This window comes from Dasypus novemcinctus, chromosome 21, assembly GCF_030445035.2.
Source record: "Dasypus novemcinctus isolate mDasNov1 chromosome 21, mDasNov1.1.hap2, whole genome shotgun sequence".
In the NCBI taxonomy this organism is placed as follows: Eukaryota; Metazoa; Chordata; class Mammalia; order Cingulata; family Dasypodidae; genus Dasypus; species Dasypus novemcinctus.
In genome coordinates, this window is record NC_080693.1 from 2,184,379 (window position 1) to 2,201,545 (window position 17,167).

The 17,167-nt window shown below is 39.9% G+C and overlaps 1 long non-coding RNA gene across 1 annotated transcript in view; it reads left to right on the forward strand.

The window, feature by feature from the left end:
• The first annotated feature begins 3,084 nt into the window (after positions 1-3,084).
• LOC139437254 (uncharacterized) overlaps positions 3,085-17,167 on the forward strand; it is a 53,225-nt gene continuing 39,142 nt past the window's right edge. Inside the window, exons 1-3 of the long non-coding RNA XR_011646989.1 lie at positions 3,085-3,163; positions 3,255-3,365; positions 3,687-3,825. This is a non-coding gene — a long non-coding RNA (uncharacterized lncRNA). The remainder of the gene's footprint in view (positions 3,164-3,254; positions 3,366-3,686; positions 3,826-17,167) is intronic.

The window sequence follows — 17,167 nt, forward strand, 5'->3', positions numbered from 1 at the left end:
AACTGTATAATCTCAAAGTGAACATTTCAATTAAAAAAACTTTCTATTTAAAGTGAAATATTAAGTAGTAGGGAGGCACTTTAATTTACAGTTAATAGAACTCTGAATTCTCATAACCATCCTAGAAAGAAATTTCATATTATATAATGGAATGCCTTTAAAAAATTTGTATCTTTTTATTCAGTATGAAATTTACTTTTTTTCTTTGTTTTAATTGCAGTTTTGAGAGTTCTTATAAATCCTGAGAGAGATATTCATAACTGTATCCCTCTAGTCATATAAAAGGATCTGTTATTTGATCCATAGAAGAAGAATTCATTTTACATGCCAAAACATTTGTAGCATTATTTTACGAATACAACAGGATGAAACCTGAAGTCCTGCTTCATCTGAGATCAGCCCTAAGGCACATTTAATTGATAGTCATAGTTCACTCTTAGGTACTAAAGTGATTTCTGACTTTAAGCCAAAGAAGTATCTTCTTTACAGGTGCTTTTTGTAAATCCTCTAATTTCCCCCTTGCTTCCCCTGGGTATTTCCTTCAGATGAAGAATTCCGTGATTTTCCAAGTTGGACCTTTCTGGATGCATTTTTCACTAACATTCTAGTGTTTCCATGCTACAATACGATTCCATTATTTCACAAGTTTTTCAGGCTGTCCTTAGCAGCTAATTATCACTTCTAATATTTGGATGGGGAAATATGTTCTAGGTGGAAAAGGGCTGCTACTTCACCTGGTGTTTCAATGGGTTCCTGCCTAGATTTTATTATAATGTAATTTCAGTGATGTTGTTTGGAAATGGTGGGGCTTTTTGAAAGAACATTCTGCCCTCTATAGCAGGCATCAGCTGGCATTTCTGTTGTTACTTGTGCATTTTGTCCAGCAGTCCCCACTCTTCTCCTGATTTGACCATTTCTGAATTTGTCTGAAAAAATCATATGATCTGGCTTATTGAAATCGTCAATTCAAACAAATATCCAACCAACTCTTAGTAAGTTATCTAAGATGATTTCTGGTAACTGAAAGAGGTGTTTCTCAGTCCAAAGATTTTGCCTCTACTTTTGTTTGCTCATGGACTTTAAAAACATTTCCTGATTCTGAAACTTGTGTTTCCATTTAGGAGTTGACAAATAAGTGATTTGAGGCTAATGATACTGTATCATATTTATTCTAAAAATGTCTGTCATTCCTGTTATTAAAAACAAATAGATTTGTACATATTTAAGAAAGGTGTAGACAGACTTTAATTCCAAAATAAGGTATTTGCCTTAGTGCTTGTATCAGAAACTGATTTTGAAGTATTACTTATCACTTAAATGAGTTGTTTTTAAGAAAGCTTTTCTATTTTTTCACAGATACCTCCTGTCAGTTCTTTTTTTAAAAAGACTTATTTATTTATTTATTTATTTATTTATTTATTTATTTATTTATCTCCCTTCCCCCTACCCACCCCTGTTGTCTGTTCTCTGTGTCTCCTTCTCTGTCCACTTCTGTTGTCAGCAGCATGGAAATCTGTGTTTCTTTTTGTTGTGTCATCTTATCGTGTCAGCTGTCCATGTGTGCAGCACCATTCCTGGACAGGCTGCACTTTCTTGCACTAGGCGGCTCTCCTTATGGGGTGCACTCCTTGCATGTAGGCCTCCTCTACATGGGGGACACCCCTGCGTGGCGTGGCACTCCTTGCATGCATCAGCACTGCACATGGGCCAGCTCCACGTGGGTCAAGGAGGCCCAGGGTTTGAATCATGGAGCTCCCATGTGGTAGACAGATGTGCTAACCACTGGGCCAAGTCTGCTTCCTCCTGTCAGTTCTGTTTCCTTAGAGAACCCTGAGTAATAAAGGATTCATTATTCTAAACAATCCAGTATTAAAATTTCTCTTGGCTATGATTTTGAAGTCTTATCAGGATTTAGAAGATTTTTATCAATAAAATGTTTTGACATTAAATTTAATTTTGTTTACTTTCTTTTAGGTAGAATATAGATTTTATCCAGGTAAGGTTTTATCTTATGTTGTCTATGCAGTGTTTTCTCTATATTGGTACTTGATGTGGGTTCTAATTCTGTTAGAAGATTCAGTGATTTCTGATGCCTGGTGTCTTGATAATTTGGAAAAATTTAGAATTAATGGCTTGTTGGCCTGAATGAAGGAGGAGATAGCAATACCATCAACAGAGAAAGGAGACTGAGAAGAGCAACAGACTGTGGGATTTGGGAGAAGAGGAGTTTGATTTAGTGTGGAAATTCCTATGGAGCATTGATGATCATCTGAGGTTTGGGGTCAGTGATTTCTGGCACAACCAGGCTTTACAGACAATGTGAAAATGAGACCCTGTAGGTGTGTATCAAGAAATGTAAGGCTCAGAGAAGACTCCAAATACTGCTGGGCAAATTAAGTCTCTAATAGGCATTTAAGCCAGATGTTGTGAAGGTTAAGGTGAAGGAGCCATTAATTCCAGAGGAGAATGAGTAGAAATAAGCATGATGCAAAATGGGGATGAGTTCCATACATGCATCGTATGTATTTCTTGATGCTTGATGTTTCTTCAAGAAATAGTGTTTCTTGAAATTCATGGCCTCAGGACATTATGTATTGGGATCAGATGAGAGAATTCAGTGCCAGTAAGGGAAGTCTGAAATCCAAAGTCCTGTCCTAGATACCAGACATGTGCCTTTGCTCCTAATAATTAGGGTATTCCCATTTTATTCATTTCTCCTAATTTTCTTATGGGCAGGTCTATGTCAAGAAGACAAAATATCTGAGACTTTGAAGTACTGCATGGAGGAAAACAAAATAATCATAAAAAAGTATCAGATTATAAAGAGAAGGTATAAAGAATTTTTAATTTTTCCAGGTTTCATCTTGAATTCTTTCCATGTATCTTCTGATTCCATTATTATTGGATAATTTCTTTCATTAGAGTGTCCTAGATCACAGTTTTCTATAAACAGCCTAAATCTGAAGCCAGTGTCATATGTGTATATGCTCTTTAGTTTTGTTGGGGCTTACCCACTTGGGGCTAGGTTTGAATACCACTGTAATTTATATTTTTAACTCTGAATCCCTTATCACATTTTTGTGTAGATCACTGAAGTAAAGAATTATGTTGAAGAAGTCAATAAATGAAATAAAACTCTCAAATAAAGCAAATAAAATTTAAGGTAAAAATGTCACCTCTATCTTGGATTACATTTTAAAAATAGAAGTAAAACTAATGAGTAATCATTACTGACCTCAATATGCTTTGTGTAGGATAACAATAAAACACTCAGTGGAATGAACAAAATCCTGATTGATGTAATTCGAAGCATACAAGTTCCATCAGAAGTTGAGGGAGGTCAGAATAGCAAGGATCAAGCCTTGGTAAAAGTTTTGTTTCTAATTTGCCATGATTTGGGTTTTGACTTTTTTGTACATTGGGTGCCATGTAGCTCTTTTTCAATTTTTAGGCAAATGCTGAATTATCAACATTACAATGTGAACTGAGTGCCCAATGCCCAATAATTGTGCCCTGGAAGCTAGGTTAGTTTTTGAAAAGAAATTCTCACTGTAGAAATGCTCTGACATTGGAAGGTAAAGAATGGATTCTGGTTTTCTGGATTCAGGCCCCTCTCCTCAGGCCCCCAACCAAGTTCACAAGTCCATTTCCACACAAAGAGTGCACAAATGTTCTATCCTTTACAGATTCTATAAAAGAACTGGAAGATGACTGTGATTCATTGCAGTCTGAGAAAGATGCATTGGACAAGTAGAACAAAGTGCTGAGAATGAAAATAGAAGAGCTCCAGGAACTGTATGACCAGAGAAAGATGGACACGCAAATGTAAGATACTCCCGATTTCACTGCTTCAAATAGTGCTCTATGAAAGAATGTGTGGTAGAGTAGATAACTGTCATTTTTGAGGAAAAGCAATGCCATATATTTGCCATATTTACACTACAAAATTATCTTTCTCCCTTGATTCCATAATCAATACTGTTCTTTCCATTCTAACTGTTACCAGGATTCTCATCTCTAATTTGTTTTGAGGAAGGATGTTCAGGTACCATGAGTTTCTGCTGCTCAGCTGCCTCTGCCATTTTGGGTTTTTTTAAAAGATTTATTTATTTCTCTCCGCTTCCCCCACCTCAGGTGTCTGTTCTGTTTGTCTATTTGCTGGGTGTTCTTTGTCCACTTCTTTGTTGTCAGTGGCACGGAATCTGTGTTTCTTTTTGTTGCATCATCTTGTTGTCTCAACTCTCCGTGTGTGTAGCACCATTCCTGGGCAGGCTGCACTTTCTTTTGCACTGGGCGTCTCTCCTTATGGGATGCACTCCTTGCACATGGGGCTCCCCTATGTGGGGGACACCCCTGCATGGCACGGCACTCCTTGCACACATCAGCACTGCACATGGGCCTGGTGCACACGGGTCAAGGAGGCCTGGGATTTGAACTGTGGACTGCCCATGTGGTAGATGGGTGCCCTAACCACTGGGCCAAGTCTGCTTCCCTGCCTCTGCCATTTTACTCTTTCTGTGCTCCACCAAGCTAATTCACCTTGCTTTCTCTTTGTCCAAGTTACCTAAGCGGGATTTTTCTTCCCCTTCTGTCCTGGCTCTCCACAATCATGAGTGATAGGTGTGAAATGGTTGTAGTAGCATAAAGTCTTCAAAACCCTGTAGATAATCTTTTTAGCTATCAATGGAGCATGTGTTTCAGATATAGTAGATGGCAAATATACAGAACAAACATTACATAATGTCAGAAGCAAGCCGTAGAAGTTATAAACATACAAAGACATCTTTGCAGAGTATGCTTGGTTAATTCATTAGGCTGTGGAAATATATGTGGCATTTGTGGAGTTAGGTAACTTTAAAAATATACAACCTTATAGTGTATTTTTACTTCTCAACCCACAAAATAATTTCCTTGCAAATGGACTTTCTGTTTCCATTGCTGTTTGTATCTACTCACGTCCTTTGTATCTTCTGGGCATATGGCCATCTCTGAGTGGTTTAGCATTTATTCACTGCTCAGGTACCTACTGCATGATGCCACTGAACACCAAAATCAGACAACTCACTTTGCCCCTTTTCTCTGCTCACCAAGGAATTGCTTTTTTTCCTATCCAAAAATTTTTTTTGGTTCATGCTTAATGTCTGGCCTTCTTGATTCTCATTGCAGTATTTGTTTTTAGGAACTAATCTCTGCCACCAATAATTGCCTAAAGGACACTTGTTTTCCTTCAGGGAATGGATTCAGCTCCTCCAGCATCCATTCCATTTCATCTGCTGTGTTGTGTCTGCCCTACTCTCTCCTCCAATGCTGCGTCCTTACCTCATCATCTTTCTTGCCCCACTCTCCTAAGTGCTTTATGTCCAATTTCCTGTCCTTCTCACTTCTTCCAAACATCGATCCATCCTCTCCACAGCTGCCAGAGGGAACTTTCTGACCACCCCTAAGTGTGTCATTCCCTGATATAGTCTATGGAGGATGCTCCTTGTACTGCACGGTCAGTCCTGGTTCCTCAACAGGGCACAGGTTGCACCCCCTCAGCTGGTCCCATGTGCCACCCCAGCACTTCTCCTGAAGCTCCCTCCCAGAAGCACTGAGCTGCAGCCAATCTGCCCCACTTCCTCGGGTCACCAGAAGCTTTTGTGCCTTTGCATCTGCTGTTTCCTCTACAGCAAAAATGTTTGCTTATATTCTTTGTACCCTACAACCTCCTACTCACTCGGGTCTTTCTTCTCAAGTCCTTTTTGGAGAAAGGTGGTGCAGAAATAGGTAGATAAGAGTCTGGCAACTCATACTTTTATATCTAAAGTAACCTCTGAATATGTGTGGTTCAAATCAGACACCAAGCACAGGACCAACCTTCCAGGGTTCTATATCTGCCTCCAGTGTGGTCAATTCTGCTGGTAAAACCCTCCATTGAGTTCTTAATTCCAGTTACTTCATTTTTCATTCTCTGACAGAATTCATAGTCTTGATTTGTGCTTTCTTGAACATAGAGACAGTTAAAGTTTGTGTGATGACTTTGCTGTCTGGATCCCTCTGAGAAGGCAGGCTTCTATTGTATTTCAGTTTTTGTCACATCACTGTCCCTCATCCTGACCATTGTCTGGTCATTTTTAACGGCGTTCCAGACACTGAGCTAAAAATTCAGTGAAGCTGAAGCCTAGGAAGGTATTACCTTACTCAAGAAAAGAGTGGGGTTGATTTCTTATAGCTGACGGGGGACACTAGCAGTCCTAGAGCCTCTTGATCGAGTCAATTGAGATCATTCACAAGGGTGTAATCCCTGCAACAGCCAATGGACTTCCTGCTGGCCATGACTCCACGTGTAGCTTTCAGACCCCAGCCAGGGGTTTTATTAGGTGTGACCTCACCTCAGTGGCAGACCCTGCCCTCCACCCTTCTTCCCCATGGCACATGCACACATGGAAACCGCTGAACTTGATTGCATCTTCTTGAATTCACCAGTGAGCCTAGGGGACAGGGCTCCAAGGGTCAGCTGACCTTATTCCTGGGTTTCATGATCATGGCTTCATGATTCTTTACTGCCTTCTTAGCTATATGGTGCACTCACTCGCATACTTCACATTTCACGATTCTTGTTCTGGGAGGGGCAGAGCAGGGGCTTCAGATCCATCAATCCATGGCCTGAAGCCACCTCTCCCTGATCTCCCCTCAAGACTTAGGCAGTGCCATCCCTTCCCGAGCCCCAGCAGGGATTGCTCTGTCCTCACTGGTACCTTACAGGCATGACCCTGTGAGCCCCTTTAGCCCCTCTGTACCTTCCAACTTCACATGGTCCACATTACCTTGTAGCCTCCACAGAGAACATTTGCTGGAGCATTGACTGGGTAGCTGGAAATAAATTCATAAGCCTTGCTTTCTCTCTAGGGTGTTACTGTCCCTGATTTATTTTGCTTCTCAACCATAGAAAACAAAATGTTGAGTTGAATATCTTTTTTAAAATATGTAACTTTATTATAGAAGTTCTGAACTTATAAAGCAATCATGCATATGTGTAGAATTCCCATATAACACCCCTTCATCAGCACACCACACTGTGGTGGAACATTTGTTACAGATTGTGAGATAATATAATCAGACTATTACCACCATGGTCCGTAGCACACATTTGACATACTTTATCCATTACCTGCCACCCCCCAGTATCAACACAGTACATCTTTGGCACTGATGCAAGAATACTACAGTATTGTTGTTAAGCACTGTCCATAAGTCACACCAATTGTATTTTTCCTAGGCTTCTCCAAATTCTCACCACCCTGCAATAGTGACAGATATTCATTTCAGTTCAAGAGAAGCACATTCTTGCATTTGTACTATTAAACACAATTCTCATCCATCTCTGGGTTCACTGTTATTCACTCCTGTTGGAGAAAATAAGGCTCTTACTGGGACATGGAGACTGATTGACCATAAACAAAGAATTTACTTATTGGGAAGCTCTCCCAATGGAGTGGGTCTGAAGAAAAGACTTCAACCCCAACACCAGCATGGTGGGGTCTGAAGAGAGACTTCAGCCAACACCTGGAAGGAGGGGACTTGAATTTATACAGAACTTTCCTAGGTGGGGAAATGATAATGGGACAGGGAGTGAGGGTGCAAGTGAGGTAGTGGGAGGGGGTTGAGGGAGTCCATGGCTTCTTGGAATGCTGAAGGAGCAGATGTTTCTTTTGATCTGTAAGATGTTAAAGGGTTTGTAAATAGTGAAGTTTTCTGTCTCCATCTCCCTCTGATATGCAGGTAGAGGTAGTAAAGATCTCCATCTCCCCCTGATATGGTGATGATTTCTATCTCCCTTTACTCCTGTCTCTATGGGGTTCCTTTGTTTAACCTGTGGGAAAGTGCCACATGGGGGAGGGGTTTTATCTTTTTCCCAATGCATATCAGGGGAAACTGAGGTACAGCTTGTTAATTATTGCAAATCTCTAACATTCCTAACTCTTTGTTTATTTATATATATATATATATATATATATATATATATATATATATATATATATATATATATATATATACTGAGGGGGGGGCCTGGGTATTGGGGTATAAGGTAGATGGGAGGGTAAGGCAATTTGGGGCCTCAGCTCTGTGTGGCTACTTCCTGCTGTCAAGGGGTGGAGAAAAGAAGCTTTTTCCACCCTGTACAGTGGGCTGTGATTTCAGGTCCCACAGGGGTTGATGTTGTAGTTCACACAGCAGAAAGATGCCATTTAAATATTCCTAGGTTATTGACTGTATGATTTGGTGTATGAATTGGACAAGAAGCTGTACAAGACAAGGACCAAAAAGAAGCAGCACCAATACTGTTAATAATGATGGTATAATGGGTAAAAGGATTGATTTTATGGGTGAAGAAAAATAGGACAGGAATGAGGATAGCCATGACTGATTTCCATACTTGTTATTTTGGGTATTCTGAGTGATCTCTAAATATTTTTTAAATGTGGCCTGTCTCGAAGCCTAACTCAGCATCTAAATGCAATGCCTTCCCCCCAGCGTGGGACATGACACCCGGGGATGAGCCTCCCTGGCACCAAGGGATCACTATCAACTAACAACTGATAATGCAACTGGAAAATGACCTTGAATTGAAGGTTCAATGCGGATCAGTAGAATATCCCTGTCTACATAGCATAATATGACTTTAAAATGCTGTTTGATCTAATGTAAGGGGGAAATAGAAAGGAGAAATGAGTTTATATGGCTATGAGTCTCTAAAAAAAAAAGAGTCTGGAGGCTATCAGAAGGATTGTCCTTATGCACAACTGAGCAGAGTCTAAGAGACAGATAAAGTAGATACAATCCCCAGGTATTGGTTCCTTTGAGGGCTAAAGGGACCCACAGGTTCTATGGTCATGGCAGATAGGGTTCACTGCCATGTCAGATGGCCCTTCTTTGGAGCTGGTATTTCTGCGTGATGAAACTGGACCCAGAGGGGATCTCTTTTCATAAGACTATCATGCTACTTTACTAGAATTGTAGTTGGTATTGGGGTTTAAGATATATTTAGGGGATTGAATCTTTTTACTGACAATATGATAGCCAGGCCCTGAGCCTCAACAGACTCCAGCTCCTACAATCTGATTTATTGGACTCACCTCACTCAGCTAAGATGGAGTTGAAGAAGGACAACCACCACACCATGGAGCCTAGAGTGCCTACAACTGAAAGCAGGAGGATTGCATCCAGTAACCATGTGGAATCTGAGCCTCCTCTTGACATAGAGGTGCAACAGACACAACCAATCCAAGGACCACAGAGAAAAGGTGGCATTGGAGTGGGAAAAGTGGACATGGTGGCTGATGGGTATGGGGAATGGCAGGAAGAGATGAGATGTGAAGGCGCCTTTGGGACTTGGAGTTGCCCTGGATGGTGCTTCAGGGGCAATCACTGGACATTGTAAATCCTCCCAGGGCTCACTGGATGGAATGGGGGAGAGTGTGGGCCATGATGTGGACCAATGACCATGAGGTGCAGAGATACCCAGAGATGTACTTACCAAATGCAATGGATGTGTCATGATGATGGGAGTGAGTGTTGCTGGGGGGAGGGGTGCAGTGGGGGTGGTGGGGTTGAATGGGACCTCATATTTTTTTAATGTAATATTTTTACAAAATCAATAAAAAAAATAATAAATATTTTTTAAGACTTTTAAGATTTTTTTATCTGACCAATTATGTTAATGTAAAAATAAGTTTCATTTATGATTGCACAGGTGCGTAGTACATCCTGTTGGATTAGGGACAGGGGTGGTAGTTTGGGGTTATTTGTTATCTGTTTTTAGGGCAGGGGAGGCCTGAAATTCCCAACTCTTTTTGATATGGTTGGGTGGAGAGGAAGAGCAGGAAAGTGTGGTGGAATTTAGTTTTTTTGTTTTTTGTTTTTTGGTGCTGAGGTGTTTTGGCTTCTGGCTCAGCTGCTGGCACTATATTTTTGCAGCAAGAGAAGATCATGTACATGATCATGCATGACATCTTGGATAAACTGTCTGGATAAACTGAGTTATTGCATGGAAGATGTGTGGACCCACTGATAGGAGGAGAATGAGTTATAATTGTGGTAAGAAAAGGAATTAATCAGGAAATTTAGGGTTGGTTGTGAAGTTATCACCTCCAGGAGTCTGAGGAAAAGGAATAAGATTATACATTCAGCATTAAACAATGGCATTAATGGTTGATAGGAAATTACATGACTTGATGGGCTTATATACTTAAGAGTTTTAGCTGGAATAGGAGACTTTAGATTATTAACCATGGTTTTATAACAGTGTTTTTGAGTGATTTTTTATTGGATTTAAGATTTTCAACCAGCAGAGCTGCATAGACCAGTATGGTAATCACAATGGCCACATTTTTCTCAGTTTATATAGTTTGAAGCTAGGCAACAACTAATTATTACTACTTCCGTTTTTGGGCTTGGGGCAGCTGGTACTTTAATTTGTAATTTAGACTTAGTCCATTGCTGTAAGAATTAGCTACAAGGTTACATGAGTTCCGTTGCAGTGCCTGCAGCATGGAAAGCATACCTTGCCCCTTCTGAGAGAGACGGAGGACCAATGTAATCCACTTGCCATCGTGCTACTGGAGTCTGTGCTTGGCCCGTGTGTTTCATCCAGTGAGGTAATTGCCACAGTCATTGGAGTGAGCACGATGGACACTCGTGGGTGATGTTCGTGAGCTGCTGGTAAGTGACAGGCAGTTGGAACTGCTGGACTAGGCACCACAAGGTCTGGAATCCTCGATGTTTGCCTTTTTGGTGGAGCCATTCTGCTGCTTTTTGGGTTTCAGTAATATGGTCTGGATCTTTAAAAAAAAAAAAAGATTTATTTATTTCTCTCCCCTTCCCCCCCCACCCTAGTTGTCTCTTCTCTGTGTCTATTTGCTGTGTGTTCTTCTTTGCCCTCTTCTGTTGTTGCCAGCAGTATGGGAATCTGTGTCTCTTTTTGTTGTGTCATCTTGTTGTGTCAGTTCTCCATGTGTGTGGCACCATTCCTGGGCAGGCTGCACTTTTCTTTTGTGCTGGGTGGCTGTCCTTACGGGGTGCACTCCTTGTGTGTGGGGCTCCCCTACATGGCAGACACCCCTGTGTGGCACAGCACTCCTTGCACACATCAGCACTGCACATGGGCCAGCTGCACATGGGTCAAGGAGGCCCGGGTTTGAACCACGGACCTCCCATGTGGTAGATGCATGCCCTAACCACTGGGCCAAGTCTGCTTCCCGCTCCTGGATCTTCTTGAGAGCATCTGCCTTAACAGTTCCAAGAGAGACATTAGAGGAGGGGACAGGGACATGATAGACAGTTACCTGTCACTACTGGCAGGTGTTCCAGATGTTCTTCCACAGATTTCTCTTTTTTATAGAGGGCAGCTTAAGACAGTTCATTGTTCTTGTTTTGCACTTTGGTTTTTTCTTGCAATTGTGACTAAAACTTAAGTTGTATTTGCTTAGAAAGTTGCCTTTGCCACAAACCCCACCCAAAGCAATATTGGTACTGGCTACATCCAGTTTACAGGGTAAGTTAAGATCCACTCCCTTACTGCTTCAGCCTGTGTTATTGTTTTAAAAGCACTGCTGGGCGGGCTGTCATTTCCATGCACAACTTTTTCTGATTAGCATGTATAATGGTTTTAATATCTGAGTTAAATGAGGGATGAAGGATTTTCAGTATCCCAATAATACAAGAAAACATTATACTTTATCAGTTACAACAGAGGGTACAGTTTTTCGTTTTGCTTAACTAAACACCCTTTAAGAATGTGATAGTCAGGACTTTGTAGCTTGTCCTAATTGTTTACCTATATCAGGCTCTTAAGATAAACCAGTTGTTTTATTTCAGGACAAAATTATTATCTTTTCCCTTAACAATACACATTGTATATACTTTACATACATAAGTTATTAAAATGATTTTGGAAACAGTTTTAAAGCAAATTTTTACAACATGCAACAATCATGATTAAATTAGCCAGCAGGTATTTTATTTTAGCAATGCAGAAAAACTACTTTTCTCCTTATTTTATGATAACTTAAGATTCCCAATGAAATTAAAATGTTTTTTCCTATTACAACTGTAACATGCAGATTGAGGTGACTTTTAATTATCAATTCAGTTTCTGTTTGAGGATGACTTTTTGTAATTAGCTATTTGAATATTTCATTTTAAGCAATGCTTTATGAACTTTTTGTAATTATTCATAATTGCATAGAGTATAGTTATTCATTTCATTTCAAACTCTGCCTTCACAGAACACATTTCCTTATTCAGTGCTATCACAATACCTTCTACAACTTGACATGTGCTTTCAAGTTTTATCTTACATACTTTCATTCTGATTTTATGAAAACAAGCCAATTTATCTTAGGACAAAACACAGTTTCTTGACCAAACTTATTAAATTTCAGTCAGCATTCTTACAAACTTTTCACTTCTTTCAATACCTTACAGTTCATTCTGTGAAGAAAAATAAACTTCATTTTAATGTAGGCAAAAACCATTTTTTAGGAAGAGATTTGTAGCAATTTAATCAGTCAAGACTTAGAATTTTTATCAGTTATACCTACTTATTAATATAAGCACTTGTTTAATTTTTGGCCATTTGAATAGTGCTCTTGTAGGAATTAATACTACCATCCAGAGGTATTAAAATATATGCTGGCAGAAAACAGACAAATACAAAAAGAGTTATAGCACATGGACAGAAACATAAAGTTCATTAATTTGAGTCATAATTTTTACTCCTTCAGAATGGTTATTTTACTGCCTTAAGATTTTTTGGAATCGGTGTTGCTTGTAATATGTAACTTTGTTTTTGGAAACACATTTACTAGTAATCAGCAACAGTTAGGAATATTTGAGCACGATAAGTGCAGTTAAACTTTAACAGTTAAGATAGACAGAACTTTAGCACATATATTTTAGATTATTGTTTTTTAGGAATATACTTAGACTTCAGAGTCAGTGGAAAACTTACTTGTAAGAGGTGAGCAATCATAGGTTAAGGAAGATTATTAGGGGTAGCTGGGTATTGGTACAGAGGAAAAGGATCTGAGAAGGTGTTTGATTTGGGAGAGATCAAATTGAGAAGGGGATGTGCTTTCTGCCTCAGCCACTTCCTGGAGAGGGTAGACAGGAGCTGGGGAATGAGCCTGGAGAGTGGGGAGTTAGGCTTGAGAGTAGTGGTGGGTGGGAAGAAAGGGGCAGGTTGATAGGGAGAAGTGGGGGCACTGGAGAAGGATGGAGTAAGTTGGGGTGCTGATGAGGCAAATGGCAGTAGAGGAGGGACCTGATTGGAGAGATCTGAGTTGGAAGAAGGGTTTTCTCTGTATGGATGGCAAGGAGGGGTGGGGGGAGAAATCGAGCTCCAGCTCCAGTTCTTATATGAGGAGGGGAGAGAGTTGGGGTGGAAGGCCGTGAGGACCAGAGGGGGAAGAGGAGGCATTAGTGGACATGATGTCTGAGGAATATATAGAGGAAGTGCAGGGGGAGTCTGATCAGCTGGATCAAAGTTGAGGTTTTTGGGGGGATTTGAGGGGCAGAAAGGAGGAAGAAGAAAGCATTCAAAGAGGTTTTGGTGTAAAAGATGAACAGGATACAAAGATGAGAGAAGGCCTGAGTGTAAGGAATCTCACATGTCTACCACTGCTCTGGATAAAGTTTTTTAAGTTTTGTAGAACTTGGTAACTAAAAGTACATTGATTTTCATTGTCCATTTGGTATTGCAGCCCACAGAGGTCGAATAAAAAATGAGTTTTTTAGGTCTGATGTCTCCCTTCTGGATACAGAGTTTTAAGGTTATGAAGGAGAAAACACAGAAGTGTGGATTTTTGGGGGGGCTGAACTTGAATTCCCCATTTTAGGTAGCTTGGGTGAGACTAAGGACCTCTAGAATGAGGGAGATTCTGAATGAGATAGGTGTCCCCAAATCAGTCAGATATCTCCAAGGAAATGGGAAACAGCTCTTGGAGCCAGACATTTATGAGACCAAGGAGTTTCTTCCCACAAGGATGCAGGCATACCACCCACTGTGACCCTTGGGGAATGGCGAGGATCCTGACCTAGCACTAGGTTTTCCTAGTGGGTTGTCCTGGACAACAGAAAAGGAGAGAGAGAGAGAGAGTGAGCGCGAGCATGAGCAGGATCCTCCAGCGGAGAAATCCTTAACTCACCCAGCTGAGATTTGATGTCCGGTGTTGGGTGGGCATTCAGCCATGGCAGAGGGGGGAGATTCCTCACTAGTCAATCAGTCTCAACATGATCCCAGTCCTGGGTTTTGGCACCATATGTTGGAGAAAATACGGCTCTTACTGCGACACAGACACTGATTGACCATGAGCAAAGAGTTTATTTATTGAGAAGCTCTCCCAGTGGAGGGGGTCTGAAGAGAGACTTCAGCCCACTTCTGGAAGGAGGGGACTTGAATTTATACAGAACTTTCTAAGGTGGGGAAATGATAGTGTTGTAGAACTTGACAGATGTTCAATTATTTGCGTAGAGAAAGGCCAGGACTCAGGAATGATTTTGAGAAAGAAAAATGATTTACTGACAGCTGGCCAGATTCTGGAGCTTTCTGTTTCAAACCCAAGCCTCAAACAAGATTTCCAAGTTCCTTTTACACAGGGTAAGGGCTAAATCCTTCTTTGTTTCAGTGCTCAATAGGTTTGAATTAGCATATATCTTCCACATCTTAGGTAAGCTTTTAGCATGGACTTCATACATTCTAGATAAGTTTTTAGCACATTTGGCTTGCATTTTCCCTGAATATTTAAAGTTTATAGAATTTTCATTGCTAAACTCTTTCTCCAGGACTGGATTCATTGCCATGGTCACCAAGGGCAGGCCTGCCGCCTCTTACCATCCCACACCCACAAGTCAGGACACAGACTGCTTAGGTTATCTACAAAGGGATGAACAGCCTCCCACCCATAGCCCACATCATTTTCTCCCCTTATGCTGAAGCTTAACTTGCTAAGCTTTGGCATAATTATTGTTGGAGCTATGAGGTGGGTGGCTGTTGGTTGTTTTGATTCATTACTTTATTTTCAATTTTCAGTGTAGCATCCAGGATCTTGGTTTGAGTGTAGAAGTTTTCATTCTGGACAGCAGAATGAACCCCCTGCAGTCATCCTGGGGTCATTGGTGCTCACATGGATTTCCAATTTTATTTTACCCTTAAAGAGTTTACACCTTTAATCTAAAGGGGTGCTGAAGGGGGATGATTTCTTTTCTGTAACTGCTTCCTGCTGGCCATGGGCTGTAGTCATTGTCCAACAAGGTGTAAAACTTTCATCTTAACTAGAGGAAGATGGATCTGGCATTCTGTACGAAGCTGGGTAAAGTTTTCATATGGTTAATGAGATGTTCATTCTGAAAGAAACAAACTTAATCAAAATTCTGGAATACCTGTTTTAAAAGAGGACTTTGGATTACAAAGGTAGACAAGGGTAGGTGCCTATAAAGATGGCACCTCCTTTCAAAAGCTGGTGAGAACAGTTATTTATTTTCAGGGCAAACTGATTCTTAATTCCCCAGCCTAGTAGATAGGTTTAACCTGCCATACGTAGTCCTGCCCTCAAAGCTCTTGCAAAGAGGGCCTTTCCCAATACATTTTATAATCAGATTTCTATATGACCTTTCCATCCTGCTTAGTTTAATTTGGGTTCCAGGAATATTTATTCACATATATAACTGCATATTTAATTTTTAACAATTTGAATAGAGCTCTTTTAAGAATTTTTGTTTGCTAATTTGATATTATCATTCTGATGTATGAAGACATACACTGAGCAAATGGGCAGACACAAATAGAGTTAGACACAGAAACACAACTCATTGAGGTTACCTATAATTTGCATTATTTTATATACTGTTTAGCTTAATTTGGGTTCCAGAAATATATATTACTTATATAGCTGCATATTTAAACTCAGTAATTTGAGCAAATAGGCAGACATGAATAGTTTGACACAAAAACATGTTAGTTACTTAAAACTTCCATTTTTTTTTTACAAAATAAGTGTGACTGTAAAACATTTCAAAGACTCTTGAAACTTTTTTTTTTTAATTTGCACTATGACTCTGCAGTTTTGTACAAGAATTTTATTTCTTAACTAATGGCTTGTAACCAAAATGTTCCCAATGCTTTAGCACCATTTTCTTTTGTTTCAAGACTTTATATTTTATCTTGAATTTGGCAGAATTTTGGATAAGCAACAAGATTAATTCTATGTATATTTACTGAGGCTATTCGTAGCCTCAGGGAGACTGGTTTCTCTCATGAATTGTCTCTTTTAGGAACACTGACAGTCAAGGCAGGAGACTTCCTTTTTTTACCCCCAGTCCTTGGGAGAGAAAACTTCAGTGGTCACTTAAACCCAAGGGCTAAGAATTCCACAAGAATTTAGTTTACACTTGGATTCATGAGACAAAGCAGGGTTACTAACACCAGTAGTACAGGAGACAGGGATGTCCCCAAGTCTGCTTTTCCCTGGTCTATAGGGGCAGAAGCTGTCATGAAATAACCATAGGCAAAGACAAGGGAATGGGTGAGGCTAGGCTTGAAGTAACCATAAATGAAGGTAAGGTTAGTTTAGAATTTACACTTACTGTAATAGTTTTAAGCTAAATTCACCCAGTTTTAATTTCAGTTATTATCTTTCTGCTGTTTTATAATATAAATGCATCATAAATGACCTTAACTCTTAGTTTTTATTAATTTTTAACCTTAAAGTGAATTGGATACCTTTATTAATTAAGCTACAAGAATTTTATTAGTAACAATTCTGTGAAGTCCTGCCTTTTCTTAGTAATGGAACAAATTTTCATCTGCAAGTTATGCATTTAATTCACCAGCAAGAGAGTACTGGCATTTAAAGACTCATTTTAAACTATGTTTTTACCTTTTTACCATGAATTCTTAGGCACCAGCAACTCACAAAAGCCAAACACAGATTTCAAAGTGGCATTTCATTCCTTTTTTTTCCTTCCCCTCTGAAGTCTTACAACCCTGAAGTTTCTAACCAGACCATTGAAAAGGCTATCAAGGGATTATAGGTCTATTGTTTCAAGTGGTAGCCTCCTTTCTTTAGACAAGTTTACAGTTCTAAAACATTTCAAAGTATTTCTACAGTCTTACAGAGAGAGAGACTTG